This window comes from Dasypus novemcinctus, chromosome 21 (genome assembly GCF_030445035.2).
Source record: "Dasypus novemcinctus isolate mDasNov1 chromosome 21, mDasNov1.1.hap2, whole genome shotgun sequence".
Lineage (NCBI taxonomy): Eukaryota > Metazoa > Chordata > Mammalia > Cingulata > Dasypodidae > Dasypus > Dasypus novemcinctus.
The window spans coordinates 74,283,887-74,299,183 of record NC_080693.1 but is presented as its reverse complement, the minus strand read 5'-3'; the positions used below and the strand labels follow the sequence as shown (position 1 = coordinate 74,299,183).

The 15,297-nt window shown below is 36.9% G+C and overlaps 1 pseudogene; it reads right to left on the bottom strand.

Moving 5' to 3' along the window:
- Nucleotides 1-9,511: 9,511 nt before the first annotated feature.
- Nucleotides 9,512-9,639, bottom strand: LOC111764393 (small nucleolar RNA SNORA70; annotated as a pseudogene).
- Between the last annotated feature and the right edge of the window lie 5,658 nt (nt 9,640-15,297).

Genomic DNA, 15,297 nt, shown 5'->3' with positions numbered 1-15,297 from the left:
AAAATCCAGGATTTTTGGAAGGCATAGTGGGGAAAGAATGAGAATAACAAGGTAGGAAGTTCAAGGCCATATGGAACCTCATAGGCCACATAAGGGATTTTAGATTTTATAAATCGTACTGGGAAACTATTGAAAAGTTTAAAGTAATAAAGTTATAAATAGAACTGTATTTATATAAGCTCACTTTAGCTATTCAGTGCAAAATGGATTAGAGGGGTGGAAGTAGAGGAATTTAGGAGGATTTAACAGTAGTTCACGTTAGTGATGATAATTAGAGTGATGGAAGTAGAGTTGGGAAAACATGGTCAGATTCAAGATAGATTTGGAAAGAAGAAATGTCAGGACTTGTTGGGGAAAATGAGGGCATGAACCATGTTAGAGATGTATGCCACTTTATTTTCTTCTGTGGCAGAAGGGAATGAAAAGCAGATGACCTGAAATGTGAACTAGGAATCAAGAATTTTAGGTCATGTATTCCCTCATAAAGATAATAGATTGTTTAGGATGACAAAGCAACATCTTTCAAAGAGATTGATTGAACTGTTTCTAGAGTTAGACTCTGGGCAGAAAAGGAAAATATTTTGGCTAGTTGAACTGCCAGGTTAGTTCCCCCACGTCCTATTTTTTAAAATTTTATCAAATCTATCTTTCCTTATTTGCTGGTTTTTTTAGGACTAGATTTGGAGACCTTGTTGTAGGTGGTCCTAAGAGATTCATGGGCAATCATGATCTATGTCTTCCAGAAGTTTACAGAAGAAATAAAGTCATATGCACATTGCATGTGTGATGGATAGCCTAGGGGAGGAGAGAGAGAAATAGAGGCATGAGTTCTTATATTGTAGCTATCACCTTCATGTCTACTTACCATTTAAAAGAATAAAGAGGAGATAAAAATAGTTTTAACTGGAAAAATTTTTTAAAAGGACACATTAAAAAGTATATAGAAGGAAGCGAACTTGGCCCAGTGGATAGGGCGTCTGTCTACCACATGAGAGGTCCGCCGTTCAAACCCCGGGCCTCCTTGACCTGTGTGGAGCTGGCCCATGCGCAATGCTGATGCACGCAAGGAGTGCTGTGCCATGCAGGGGTGTCCCCGCATAGGGGAATTCCATGTGCAAGGAGTGCACCCTGTAAGGAGAGCCGCCCAGTGTGAAAGAAAGTGCAGCCTGCCCAAGAATGGCACCACACACACGGAGAGTTGACGCAGCAAGATGACACAACAAAAAAGAAACACAGATTCCTGGTGCCGCAGACAACAACAGAAGAGGACATAAAGAAGAACATGCAGCAAATGGACACAGAAAACAGACAAATGGGGTGGAGGGGTGGGGGGAAGGGGAGAGAAATAAATTAAAATTAAAAAAAAAAAAGTATATAGAGGGAGCAGATGTGGCTTAAGCAGTTGAGCTCTTGTTTCATACATGGGAAGTCCTGGGTTCAGTTTTCCGTGCCTCATAGAAACAAAAAAAACAAACAACAAGCAAACTAATGAAAAAAACAACTCAGGGGATCTGATGTGGCTCAGTGGTTGAGTGCTGGATTCCCACATACAAAGTCCTAAATTCAAATATATAGAAACAAGAAGGTCTAATAGTATTAATATCAAGTTCAAAGACTAACTTCATACCAAAGTTTTATTAATATATTATGGCACTTGCAAGGGCCTCCACAAAAGTTGAAATTCCTGGTCAGAAAGGCAGAGGCTAGTAGTTCTTCAGTCTCACACAGTTCCGGAAAAGTGCATCAAAGGAGCCACAAACCCGCTCTGCACCAGTATTCTTGTCACAAACCTACACGTGAACAAGCATTATGAAGCAGGAAGTAATTAAGGGGTATAAAGTTATTCTTGTATAATGTGTGCCACAGATTCTACCGTGGGCAATGTGGTGTAGAGGTAAATGCTCAAGGGACTGCAATCAAATTTCCTTGCATCCAGTCCTTGCTCTGCAACTGGCTAGTTACATGACTTCAGACAATTTCCCTATGCCCTCTAAGTTTGCATTTTCTCATCAGGGAAATGAGAATAATACTGTCCCCATAGGGCGAAGATAAGAATTAAGTGGGATGGTCCATAAAAAGATTAGAGGCATAGTACTTGTCCCATAGATACTGTTCAATAGCCCTGGGGAGAGATGGAGAATATAAAGATAGGAGAGAATTCTTGCGATTCATCAAGGACGAAAAACATGTATATAAATAATTACCACGTTGGCCAAATAGAGGTCACACAGGTCTCGGTGGTATGGAACTAAAAAGGTGGGAATGAATAAGTCAGTCAAGTGGTCAGCTCTTCAAAGGAGAAGTGAAATTTGATCACGATAATGGAAAATAAATAATAAATAGGGTTCCCCCAACATACACTTCAAACTACTCAGTGAAAATTCACCCAAGAAAACCAGAGATACTCAATAATGTTGGTTGCATCCAAATTTAAGTTCTAAATGCTTTCACATACCTTACAGAGGAAGGAAATAGGATCATAGTGTTAGTAGATATAACTAGTAACTTAGTAGGAGTGAGATTTCTCTGTGACCTCAGTTGCCTGCAATGCATAAGGAGACGGAAGTTAATTAGTAAATGAGGCAGACAGAAAGTCATGTACTGACTTTCCTTTCCACATAGGTTCCAAGGTTAGTAGGAGAAAATAAAAACGGAATAACAGTCCTCTGCGAGTGAGCCAGACCATTTAGCGTTTGCTGGATCAAACAGCAGCCATGGCACAGAGTGGGCAGGCTGCCATCATAAAAACTCAGCAATTCCTGGGCATGGAAAAAATGTTGTGAAAGTCTCTTAAAGGGAAAATACATATCCAGCCATTGAAGAAGATGGAAATAAAACATAAACAGATTCAGAAGTATGGTATTTGGATTGCTGAAGTTTAGGAAATGTGGAAAATAAGGAAATGAGACAAAATAAGAACTGAATCTAATTATCCTTTTTAATTTATCCATATACAGAAATTAGATGCTGGTAGACTCCTAGGGAAAGTTCAGATTCCCACAAATGATTCAGAGTTTGATTTTAAGTAGTAGCAGAGAAAAAAGAGCTATGTGGCTATTTTGGTGTTTGTGGCTAAGGGACACTTCAGGGACATAAAGCAATCCAATTTTTTAACCACTTTAAAATAAATTAGATAATAGAAAATGTCTTTACCAATTTGTCCAAATGTGTTGACACTGTTTCAGAATTCTTTAAGTTTTCCCATGTAAAAAAAAAAGCTCTTGTGAAAACTTAATGTGCTTTTAATAGTTTTAGTTATTCTTTGTTAAAGTGCCCAGGGACCTTGATTGCCTGGGAGATCCAAAGACTTACAATGTATTATGCTTTCAGTGTAATCAAGAAAATCACCAGTTTAAGAAGAGACTGACATTTTTCCTCCAAAATCCATGTATATTAAATTGAATTTACAGAGTTCTGATGAACATCAACATATTACATAGAGGAGGACATGTAAGTGCCTTGCTGCTTTAGCTATCTGCCAACTCCAAGCACTTAAACAATAGGATGGATCTGGATATTCACTCACCTGGCACAACACAGCTACTATTAAAAAAAAAAAAACTGTTGGGTTTAAACTACCATATATTGCAAGTAGATGAAGAAGAGAGAATTGAAAAAATTTTCAAATGTACCAGAAAAACGAAAGTGCTGAGTACACCAAGCTAGCTTCTTATTTGTGATTAAGAATTTCTTTTGACATAGATTAAAAAGAGATTTGAAGAGATCCAGCCGCATATCCCCACCTGTCAAAGTGCAGGAGTCACCAAAGTCAACCAGGTTCACTCCCTTCATGAAGTTCCCCCAGGCAGAACATACAGAGATCAGGCCACTGTTTTTCTCTCTTCTCACTCCAAGAGTGCAGGAAGGACAAGTTATCCCACAAATCCCTGGACGAATGCCCAATATCTTTGTGGAAGCATTGTCAAGCACTACTATTTCAAAGAGATAAGAAATGTTCATGCTTGTCTCTCCTCCACTTCTTTATCCCACTCTGAATGGTGCCTTTGGAAATGATTGAAAACATACCATGGACTTGTTTCTGACCTGGGTGTCTCTGGGTTGAGACATCATTCCTTTGAACTCGTGCCTAAGAGATGGGTTGGGCACTATGGGTAAATGGGATAGTCACTGTCCATGAGTATTATATAATGTTTATCTATGGGAACCAGATGAGAAAACAGACTGATGATCATTAGAGGAGGTACTTCTTGGAAACACTGACTTCATAAGTAGTATGTGAAGGAAATGTCACAGACAGGACAAACAATTTTTCACTTCAGAAGCCTAATGTCAATCTGCCTTAATTGAATCAAGACTCTCTGGAACTGACAATGTTTCTATGAAAGGGCACATCTTATCATGAGCAGTAGACATGTCTTAAATATTGTAAAAACTTCCTTAAACAAAACTCTCATGTCAGTTCAAGGCATGGGAAGGGCTCAGCATATGTCGAAGTTCAGTTCCCCCCATGGGATATACAGCATCCATCCTTTTTTGCTGCATGGTGACAGTTAAAATGATCAGTCTCTGATTATTTAGGTCATCTATCTCTCCCTTATTGCTGTCTTTAAAAGGAATATTCTCTATCTAGATCCTCATCTGAGTTTGATTCTGTACCATTTCCCCATTTTTCTTGGTTTTAATAATGAGTTTCAAACACTTTAGGATATGGTACACTTTTAAATTCTCTTTAGTTGCATGGATTTTTAGGTACAAGCCACCAACTCTACAATATCCCAATTCCATCAAAATCAAATATAAATTTTAAGTCTTTAGAAAGCAAATCAAATTTGTTGCTATGGCTATACTACAGAGGAAAACTATGGGGTTGAATTTGTTTACTTTGAAAGAGAAGCAAATGTTCAGCAAAGATAGAGTGGAAAATATTTAACTGAGATTCAGAAGGAAAAGGAGAAACAGTATCAAGACACAAGATTATTGGCTGTGTCCTAGAAATGCCACATCCAAACCATAAACAGTCATCTAACTATGAAATCAAGCTTCCTTAAAAAATAAAATGAGCACCTTACTTCACCTTATTTTTTTGGTCACCAAAGCTAGAGATCATTATGAAACTTTTGCTTAAATAGGTATCTTATACACCCTCTACTGACTCAGCAAGTATATCTCTAAAATTCCAGCACAGAAACTGATGATTCTCACATAGCCCTAATATTTTAAAATTATTATAGTGATTGGGTCTGATTAACTATGTAAGATGGCAATTGAATAAGAAGTGTTTTTTTTATGCATGTGTCAACCATCCAATCACCAACTTAACAACATAGACACTTTATATAAGCAAAAACGTCTGAAATGTGGATCTCAGTTAAATGCGAATATATTTTCCCATCCAAACATTAGCCTTCTGCCAAACTTGGAAAAAAATGCTTATTTTTCTATATTGTCTTCAAAGGCAGCCACAAGATTATATACTTCCGATTGTAGACAGAACTGAGTGTTCACTTATGTTCACTTTCCTGCTCTCTTCATAATCATTGCAACATGAATCGTTATCAGTGGGAAGCTGTTGGACAATCAAATGCCAGTAATCACAAGAGTGTAAACAAATCAAGAAGGGCAGACAAGGAATGGAAAACAAGGCTGTGGAGACTTTTCTTCAGGAGGTCCTTGTGCTCCTTGAACATTGGATGACTTGGAAATCTGCAGACTGTCAAGTTATCCGAGGTAAATCCTAGAGATTTCTAAGGTCTCAAAAATTATCTCAGGTCACATACTGAGAGATTCAATGGGGGTAAACTCATCAAAAATAAATATCAACACTAAACTGCCATAATTTCCCTTTCAGCAAACTCCTTACCAGCTTTCTTCTCTGAAATGTTTTTTTTCATCATTGAATAAATCATTTTATTTCAAAGGAGGTTGGTTCTTATTCAGGATTAAAATAAGATGGGGATATATCAGTTCCTTGAGTATCAAGAAGGTGATTTTTTTGCTAAAGTGGGAGAGGTTGCCTATTTTTATTTTCATGTAGCTAGCCAAAGAAATATGTGGATTATTATGAAAGAATCAGTAGTAATCAAGAAAAGTAGTAACCAGACACTTTGCAGAAAAACTTGGGGAATTTTTGAGGCATCACTGCATATCATTTTCAAATTCCATTTCGCACTCTGCCAATCTGCATTGAAACTCTGTTTCTCTTTCAGAGAAATCACAAGTTTGACCCCATGGCTTTCTTCTCTAGCAAAGCCATAGCAATAAGTTTAACTTGCTTTCTAAAGACTTCATTTGATAGCTTTAAAATGTTTAAAACTCATTTTTTAAACTAAAGAAAACAGGACTCAAACTCAAATGAGAACCTAGATAGAGAACATTCCTTCAAAGACAACACTAAAGGAGAGATGGATGACCCAAACATAATAAAAGACTGATCCTATTAATGGTCTCTGTCTTACGGCTGAGAAAAATAAAGTAAATGAATGCAATTGTTGGGATGTCAGTTTAGCATCTTTACATTTGTAGAGCACACTCTATGGTCTTATACTTCTTCACTCTCAAAGTCTGAAGTCCTATCTCTGCTTAGATGAAGCAGCAACTTGGCTCCTTCTGCAACTTGAAATTCGTTCTACCTGAGCACGCACAGGCTATCAGACTCAACCTCAAAGCCACAAAGCATACTAAATAAACACTTTCCCCTGTCTCTACTCAAACTGTCCCCAAATAGCCATGGTTGGTTTTAATTTTCCATCTCAATCAGGTAAAACTTCTGGTATTTATATTTTTGGTCTCTCCATATCATCATGAATGACACTGCATCATTATTTCAGTCAATTTGCATTATTAGTTGCCTTCTTGCTTACAAGTATCTCATTTAATATATGCTTTCAAAATAATCCAATGGAAATAAAGAATGGGTTGACATTAAGCAGGTTTGAGAAGGAAAAAAGTAAATAAAGTACCATACTTCAGTGACCAATGAATTTGATCTGATGGTACCTATGTTTATCAACTTTTATAAAAGACCTCACAGCAATCACTGGAAATCATAGGAACCTTCAGATTTTATGAAACTATATTCCCCTAAACAAGTTTACATTTTGAGGCCCCTGTCTTGATGGTTCTTATAAGAGGAAAGGTTTGATTTTTAATCTATTGGATCTCACTTTGTAGATGTTTTAAATCAATTAAAAACCATCTAACCTCAATAGCAGCTCATTTAATTTGTGAGTCTCTGTCTCTCTTTCTGTCTCACTCTCTCTCATTCTGGGTACCAATGTACCATTCAGAAAGTATCATGAAATATCATACTTGAGTATCTTGTTTCTCTATTTAAATCTTATGCACACCATCATACACTCCTGTGATGAGCTTTCATTTAAGAGACCTGATGTACCATCAGTATTTTACCTTTATTTAAACATTCCATTCTGCCCATAACTTTCATCTAAATTACATTAATGAAGCCTCTCTTACATAATAGCACTGGGCAAGGCACCAGAAAAAGAAAATAAATAAGACATCACTGACCTCCAGGAGCTTATGAGAGATGTGCTGTACAAGCCCATATATTCAAAGGAAGCCTTTAGAGAATGTAACTAGCTTACCTCCATCAGCTTCAGCCTATTTCTTAAAATATAATCAGATACATCAGGATTATTATAGAAGACAGAATAGACTCACTTCCATACTCACATCACATGTATCCCACCTACCCACAAAGTGGTGTAGATGTTCTCAAACTATATAAAGTACACAGTGGGGAAAAAAAACCACCAAATTTGTAGTCAAATATACATGGTACCAAATCTTTGTTCTATCTAGGCTAGAAATCCCCTTTAAAAGAAACCATCTGTATTTACTTCACTGTACATCACAATCTATATCTAAACATGCAAAGAATCAAAATCTTTTTTCTCACTCTCCTATTTGATGCTCAAGCACACCAAAGTGTTCTCAGTCTCAAGAAACATACCATGATTTCTAGCTTCCGTAGTTTTGTTAATGCCATTTCTTCTACCTAGATCATCCATCCACCCACACCTAGCTAAACCTCACTCACTGTTTTAAGTCATCTCGACCAAAAAGCTTTCTCTAGTCCTATGGATTGATTTTGGCACTCTCCCTCTGTGCTCTCATAGTAACTACCAATTTGTTATCACTGTAGTTTAGATGATGAAATGTGATAGAAATCCCTACTAGATTTATATCTCTTACTAGATGGCGATATCTTCTAGGCAGTTACAGATTTTTTGGCCTTCTTAGGGCCTAGCAGACTGCCTAGCATGTAAGAGGAACTCAGTTCATTAGTTTCTTAACTTTGAATCAAATGATCACTACATTAAATGATATCTTTTCTGTCCTATCTCTATACCTTCTATTTCTAATAATCAGCCTAGGATCAATAGGCCATATATTTTGTATCATTGTTTAAATAACAAAGAAAATTTTGCATGAGCCATTTATATTACCAAATCTCTCTAATCAACAGACTTTAAAAAAGGATGAGCCCTCAGAGCAAAGCTAAGTATTCCAAAGGGTCCTACATAGTCCTATATAGTAAAGAGAAATCCTGAACTAGGTAGTATATGATATAATTTCACCAGGGATAAAGAAATTGTATTAACATGATGACCAAAGTAACCTTAGAAAATAGCAAAGCCTAAAACTACCCATAAAAGCATAATGAAGAATCTATCTAAATAATTCAGAACTAAAAGAAACTGTTTGCATTACAAGCTCATCATTTCTTAAAGCTAATTCACATATTTTATTCTACAATTAAGAACTTAAGGCCAAGAGAGAATATGACATTTAAAATTACAGGCTTTTTTGATGAATCCCACTTTATTTCACAGAGTCAGCATTTTACAATATCGACTGTGAACTAGGTCATAACAAACAAGAAAGATATTAGCTAATACTCTTCCATTTCAGAGGTTCCCCAATGTGGCTGCACATAAGGGTGAAGTGAGAATCTTTTTTAAAAAGTAATATGGGTCCCTGAACCATACCCCAACCTACTCAATGATCTTGGACTTAGACAAAGAACTCGATATTTTTTAAAAACAATCTTGGGTCTGTTCTTTTTGTTTTGTTTTGTTTTGTTTTGTTTTGTTTTGTTTTGTTTTGTTTTGTTTTAGAAATCCTTTATTGGAGGGCACAGGTCAGGTAAGGGCAATGCTCGTGAGGGTGAGTGCAGGGCACACCACTTGTCCAAGGGGCCATGATTAGAGATGTACTTCACCCCACAGCCATCTGGAATGAGGTGCTACTTAGCCACCATGTCTTCGAATTCTTCAGCACTGAACTTGGTGAAGACCCACGTCCTGGAGATGTGGATTTTCTGGCGGTCATGGAACTTGAACTTGGCCCTGTGCAGCACCTCAATTACATGCTCCTTGTTCTGAAGTTTGGTGCAGATGGAAATGACTACTTGGCCCATGTGGACACTGACCACCATCCCAAAACTTTCCAAAGGCACCTCGCATACCCATCTGGAACCTAGATTAGGGATGGCATGAGGTCACAGACAGGGCCATCAATAGACAAGGGCTGTCTCCAAGGTCCCTTAGGGCAACCCATACAAGCAACAGGCCTTGTACACTCCTAAGGAAGCTGCTATTGGCAGCCACCACACACCGGGCCCCCACGGAGAGAGGTTGGGTATATTCTTTATTTTTTAATTGTCTTTTTTTTTTAAAGATACACAGATTACAAAAAATGTTACATTAAAAAATATAAGAGGGTCCCATATAGCCCACACCCCACCCCACCCCCAATCCTCCCACATCAGCAACGTCTCTCATCATTGTGGCACATTCATTGCATTTGGTGAATACCTTTTGGAGCACTGCTGCACCATATGGATTATAGTTTACATTGCAGTTTGCACTCTCCCCCAGCACATTCAGTGGGTTATAGCAGGATATATAACGTCCAGCATCTGTCCCTGTAATATCATTTAAGACAACTCCAAGTCCCAAAAATGCCCCCACATCACATCTCTTCTTTCCTCTCTCTGCCCTCAACAATTACTGTGGCCACTGTCTCCACAGAGGGTGTACATTTTATAACCATCCTAGCACCAGTCCATAAACTAGCACTGGGGAAGTACTCTTCCATTTGAAATGGATATAAGATGTGACCCCAGAACAAAACATTAAATGAAATATGAAATATAAAGAATAGGAAAAGGATGAGGGTAAAAGTCAGAAAGACCTACCTAAAAGGTAACAGTCAAGGGGGAAATGCAAAATTAATAGTGCCATATTATACATGGCTAAAACATAAGACTCCATACTTTTAGATCTTGTTCATATGAATATAGTAAGGAAATTCTCAGGGGTAAATAATCAATAGCATGCACTGCTACAACATGTGGAAAGTTATGCAGATATTTGGGTGTTAGATTTGTCTCGACTCACAAGAGCAATGGAACACGGACTAAAAACATTGCTTATTTTTCCACTTTGTATAATAAAAAACAAGAATATACAAAGCAAGATTACTGGCATGCTAAGGTTTGCTGTCAATTCTCAATCAATATTCACCAAACAACCATAAACAATTTCAATTCTCATAAAAGTTTCAACAAGCAAAAACAAGATATGGAAACTTTACTCATGCACAGAGCCATTCTCCCAAATTATCAAAATTATACATGAATCATTTGGTAAGGCAATACATTCTGCTTTTTAGGCTTAACATGACTGTACTTGTTTACAATTCTTGTTATTACAATCGTTAATGTCATTTATACATGGTCTAGCATGTGGAGCGATGTCTGAGCCTTTCTTAGGCAGTCACATACTGGCTAAGGTCTCATTCATTCCCGTGTTATATGCTTTGGCAACAAATGTTGTCAGTTTTCTGAGACATAGGAGTCCATACTACTTGCCTACTTTTCTTTGGTGGATTTTTTCTAAAGACATCAATCTGTGACTAGGTCTTCTCAGTCCAATGAAAAGAAGTCTTCAGGGAAAATTAAATTGATACTCTGGAGGGATTTCTATGGCCTCATTGTATTCAATTCATAGTGCCTATGATAGTCTGAGTTACAAAGAAATTAGTTGACAAGGCATTAGGATGTGGTCCATCAACCAAACGTGCCACTGGAAAATCTGAGTACCTACTGCCTATCAAGGCCACACAATTATAGGCAGGCTATTGTGCAGGAAGTTGCCAACTATTTCTACTCAATGGAATGTGATGGCAGATTAGTGTTTAAGGGCTTTAAACAATGCAAGTCAGGTTGCAGAGGACTGACAGTAGCCAAGCAGAGAAGTGTTTCTTAATTTAAAGGGTTTTAAACATGCTTCCCATTACCTTTCCTGGCTAATAATTATTACTGCAGACAGAGGGCAGGTCCAAGGTGATCAAGTTGGAGAGGCAGGAAAATAGAACTTGGGCCTGTCATATTGTAAAACAAGAAGAATGGGTGGTCTGCAATTAGCAGGGTATATTGGAAGGAAGCAAAAACTTCCAAAGAACATGATTAATAAGTACCAGGATTTCAAAACTAAAGTTTGAAGAAGTACATAAGCAAAGGTTAAGAATGCTTTAGTGGCTAATAACAAGTGTCCTCGAGAAATACATAAGGATTGCACAGACAGAACACTAAAAGAGAAAGTGGAACCCTGCAGTGGACTCCAAAACTCTGGAAGATTTTAGTTCTAGCCTTACCTTTTACCACAACTTCAGTAGTTAAGAATTATCAACAAATTGTTAAGAGAAGAGGAACTGGCAACCCAGAAACCAATTTTTTTTTTAATTGAAGTGTATCATTCATACATGAACACACATAACCAATAAGTGTATAGTAAAGATTGCAAACTTACAAAATAAACATACATAACATCACACAGGGGTCTCATACATCACACTGCCACCAACTCTTTGCATTGGTGTGAAATATTTGTTACAAACTATGCAAGAGCATTGTCAAAATATTACTACCAATTATAATCCTTATCTTACATTTGGTGTATTTTTACCCCAACCAATACTATTTTTTTTTATGTATTTTTGTTACAGATATTGTGAACTTGCAAAACAATCATACAGATGTGTAGATTTCCCATACAACTCCACACCCTGGTGGAACATTTGTTACAAATTATAAGATAATATCATCAGACTAATATCACCAATCATGGTTAATAGCACACATTTGGCACACTTTTTCCATACACCTCCATTATCAACACAGTATAGCTTGGCATTAATGCAAGAATATTATAGTATTGCTGTTAACCACAGTCTATAGGTCACACCAGTTGTAGTTTTCCCATGTTTCTCCATATTCCCATCACCCTGCAATAGTGATGTACATCTGCTCTAGCTCACAGAAGGACTCTCTTGCATTTGTACCCTTAACCACGTTCTCAACAGCCTCTGGGTTCACTGTGTTATTCAGTCCCTAGATTATTCTTTAGCTTTCTTTCTATTGACATTTACTTCCCCAGACTACTTTTTCAGTCACAATCCCATTTATAAACCAGTTGTTACTCACTATGTGTTACTATCAACTCTATCCATCTCCACACTTTTATAGTCAAGTTAATCCAAACTTCTACGTACACTAAGCATCCATAGTTCTTCTCAACCCTCCTCTTATCTCCTTAAAACCTATACTCTAGGTTTTAATTCCATGTGCTTATTATTTGTATTTAGTTTATGTTAATGAGACCATGCAATATTTGTCCTTTTGTGTCTGGCTTACTTCCCTTAGTATGTCTTCAAGACTCATCCATGTTATCACATATGTCCCAATTTCATTTCTTCTTATTGCAGCATAGTATTCCATTGTATGTATATACAACATTTTGTTTATCCATTCATTGGTGGATGGACACTTGGGTTGTTTCCATCTTTTGGCAATTGTGAACAATACTGCCATGAACATTGGTGTGCAGATGTCTGTTTGTGCCATAGTTTTTAATTCATCTGGGTATATTCCTAGTAGAGGAATTGCTGGATCATATGGCAGTTCTATATTTAGCTTCCTGAGGAACTGCCAAACTGTCTTCCACAGAGGCTGCACCATTTTACACTTCCACCAACAGTGAAGGAGTGTTCCTATTTCTCCACATCTTCTCCAGTACTTATTGTTGTCTGTTTTTTTAATAATGGCCATTCTATGTGGTGTTAAGTGATATCTAATTGTTTTAATTTGCATTTCCCTAATAGCTAATGATATGGAACATTTTTTCATGTGCTTTTGGGCCATGTGTATTTCCTCTTTGGAGAAATGTCTATTTAAATCTTTTGCCCATTTTTAATTGGATTGCTTGCTCTTTTATTGTTGAGTTGCATGATCTCTTTATATAGAATGGAAATCAAACCCTTATTGGATAAGTGGTTTCCAAATATTTTCTCCCATCAACTGGGCTGCCTTTTCACCTTCTTGATGAAGTCCTTTGAATCACATAAATGAGGAGGTCCCATATATCCATGGTTTCTTTTGCTGCTTGTGCTTTTGGCATAAGGTTTAAGAATCCACCACCTGCCACCAGGTCTTGAAGATGTTTCCCGATATTTTCTTCTAGGAGCTTTATTATACTTTCTTTTATATTTAGGTCTTCGATCCATTTTGAGTTATGTTTGTATAAGGTGTGAGGTAGGGGTCTTCTTTATTTCTTTTGGCTATGGATATCCAGTTCTCCTAACACCATTTGTTGAATAAACTGTTCTGCCCCAACTGGGAGGGCTTGACAGGCTTGTCAAAAATCACTTGGCCATAGATGTGAGGGTTTGTTTCTGAATCATCAGTTCTGTTCCATTGGTCTATGTGTCTATCTTTATGCCAATATCATGCTGTTTTTACCACTGTAGCTAGGTAATATGATTTAAAGTCTGGAAGTGAGAGTCATCCAACTTAACTTTTCCTTTTTAAGATGTTTCTGGCTATTTGGGGCCTCTTACCCTACAGATAAATTTGATAAGTGTGTTTTCCATCAGCTTAAAAAATGCTCGTGGAATTTTTATTGGGATTGCATTGAATCTGTATATCAATTTGGGTAGAATTGACATCTTAGTGATACTTAGTCTTCCAGTCCATGAGCATGGAATGTTCTTCCAATTATTTAGGTCTTTTTAAATTTCTTTTAGCAATGCATTATAGTTTTCTGAATACAAGTGCTTTGCATCCTTGATTAAGTTTATTCCTAAATATTTGATTCTTTTAGTTGCTATTGTAAATGGAATTTTTTTCCTGACTTCCTTCTCAGATTGGGCATTATTAGTATATAGAAACACCACTGATTTTTGCATATTGATCTTGTATACTGACACTCTACTGAAATCATTTATTAGCTCTAGCAGTTTTGTTGTAGGTTTTTCAGGATTTTCTAGATATACAATCATATCATCTGTGAATAGTGAAAGTTTTAATTCTTCCTTTTCAATTTGGATGCCTTTTATTTCTTTTTCTTCCATGATTGCTCTAACTAGAACCTCTGGCACTATATTGAACAACAGTGGTGACAGTGGGCCTCCTTGTCTTGTCCCTGATCTCAATGGGAAAGCTTTTAGTTTTTCACCATTGAGTACAATGTTAGCTGTGGGTTTTTCATATATGGCCTTATTATGTTGAGAAATTTTCCTTCGATTCCTATTTTTTGTAGTATTTTTATCAAGAAAGAATGCTGTATTTTGTCAAATGCCTTTTCTGCATCAATTGATAAGATCATATGGTTTTTCTTCTTTGATTTATTAATGTGGTGTATTATGCTGATTGATTTTCTTGTGTTGAACCAACCTTGCATGCCTGGTATAAAACCCACTTGCTCATGAGAGATAATTCTTTTAATGTGTTCTTGGATTCAATTAGCAAGTATTTTATTGAGAATTTTTGCATCTGTATTCATTAGAGAAATGGGTCTGTAATTTTCTTTTTTTGTAATATCTTTACCTGGCTTTGGTATTACAGTGATATTGGCTTCATAGAATGTGTTTGGTAGTGTTCCTTCTTGTTGAATTTTTTAGAAGAGATTGAGTAAGACTGGTATTAAATCTTCTTTGAATGCTTGGTAGAACTCCCCTGTGAAACTGTCTTGTCCTGGGCTTTTCATTTTGGGGAGCTGTTTGATGACTGTTTCAATTTCTTTACCTTTGATTGACTTGTTGGGGTCTTCTATTTCTTCTAGTGTCATTGTAGGTTGTTTGTACATTCCTAGGAAGTTTTCCATTTCATCTACATTGTCCAGTTTTTAGCATAAAGTTGTTCATAGTATCCTCTTATGATCTCCCTTCTTTCTGTGGGGTCAGCAGTAAGCTTCCATTTTTCATTTTTTATTTCATTTATTTGCATCTTCTGTCTTTTTTTCTTAGTCAGTC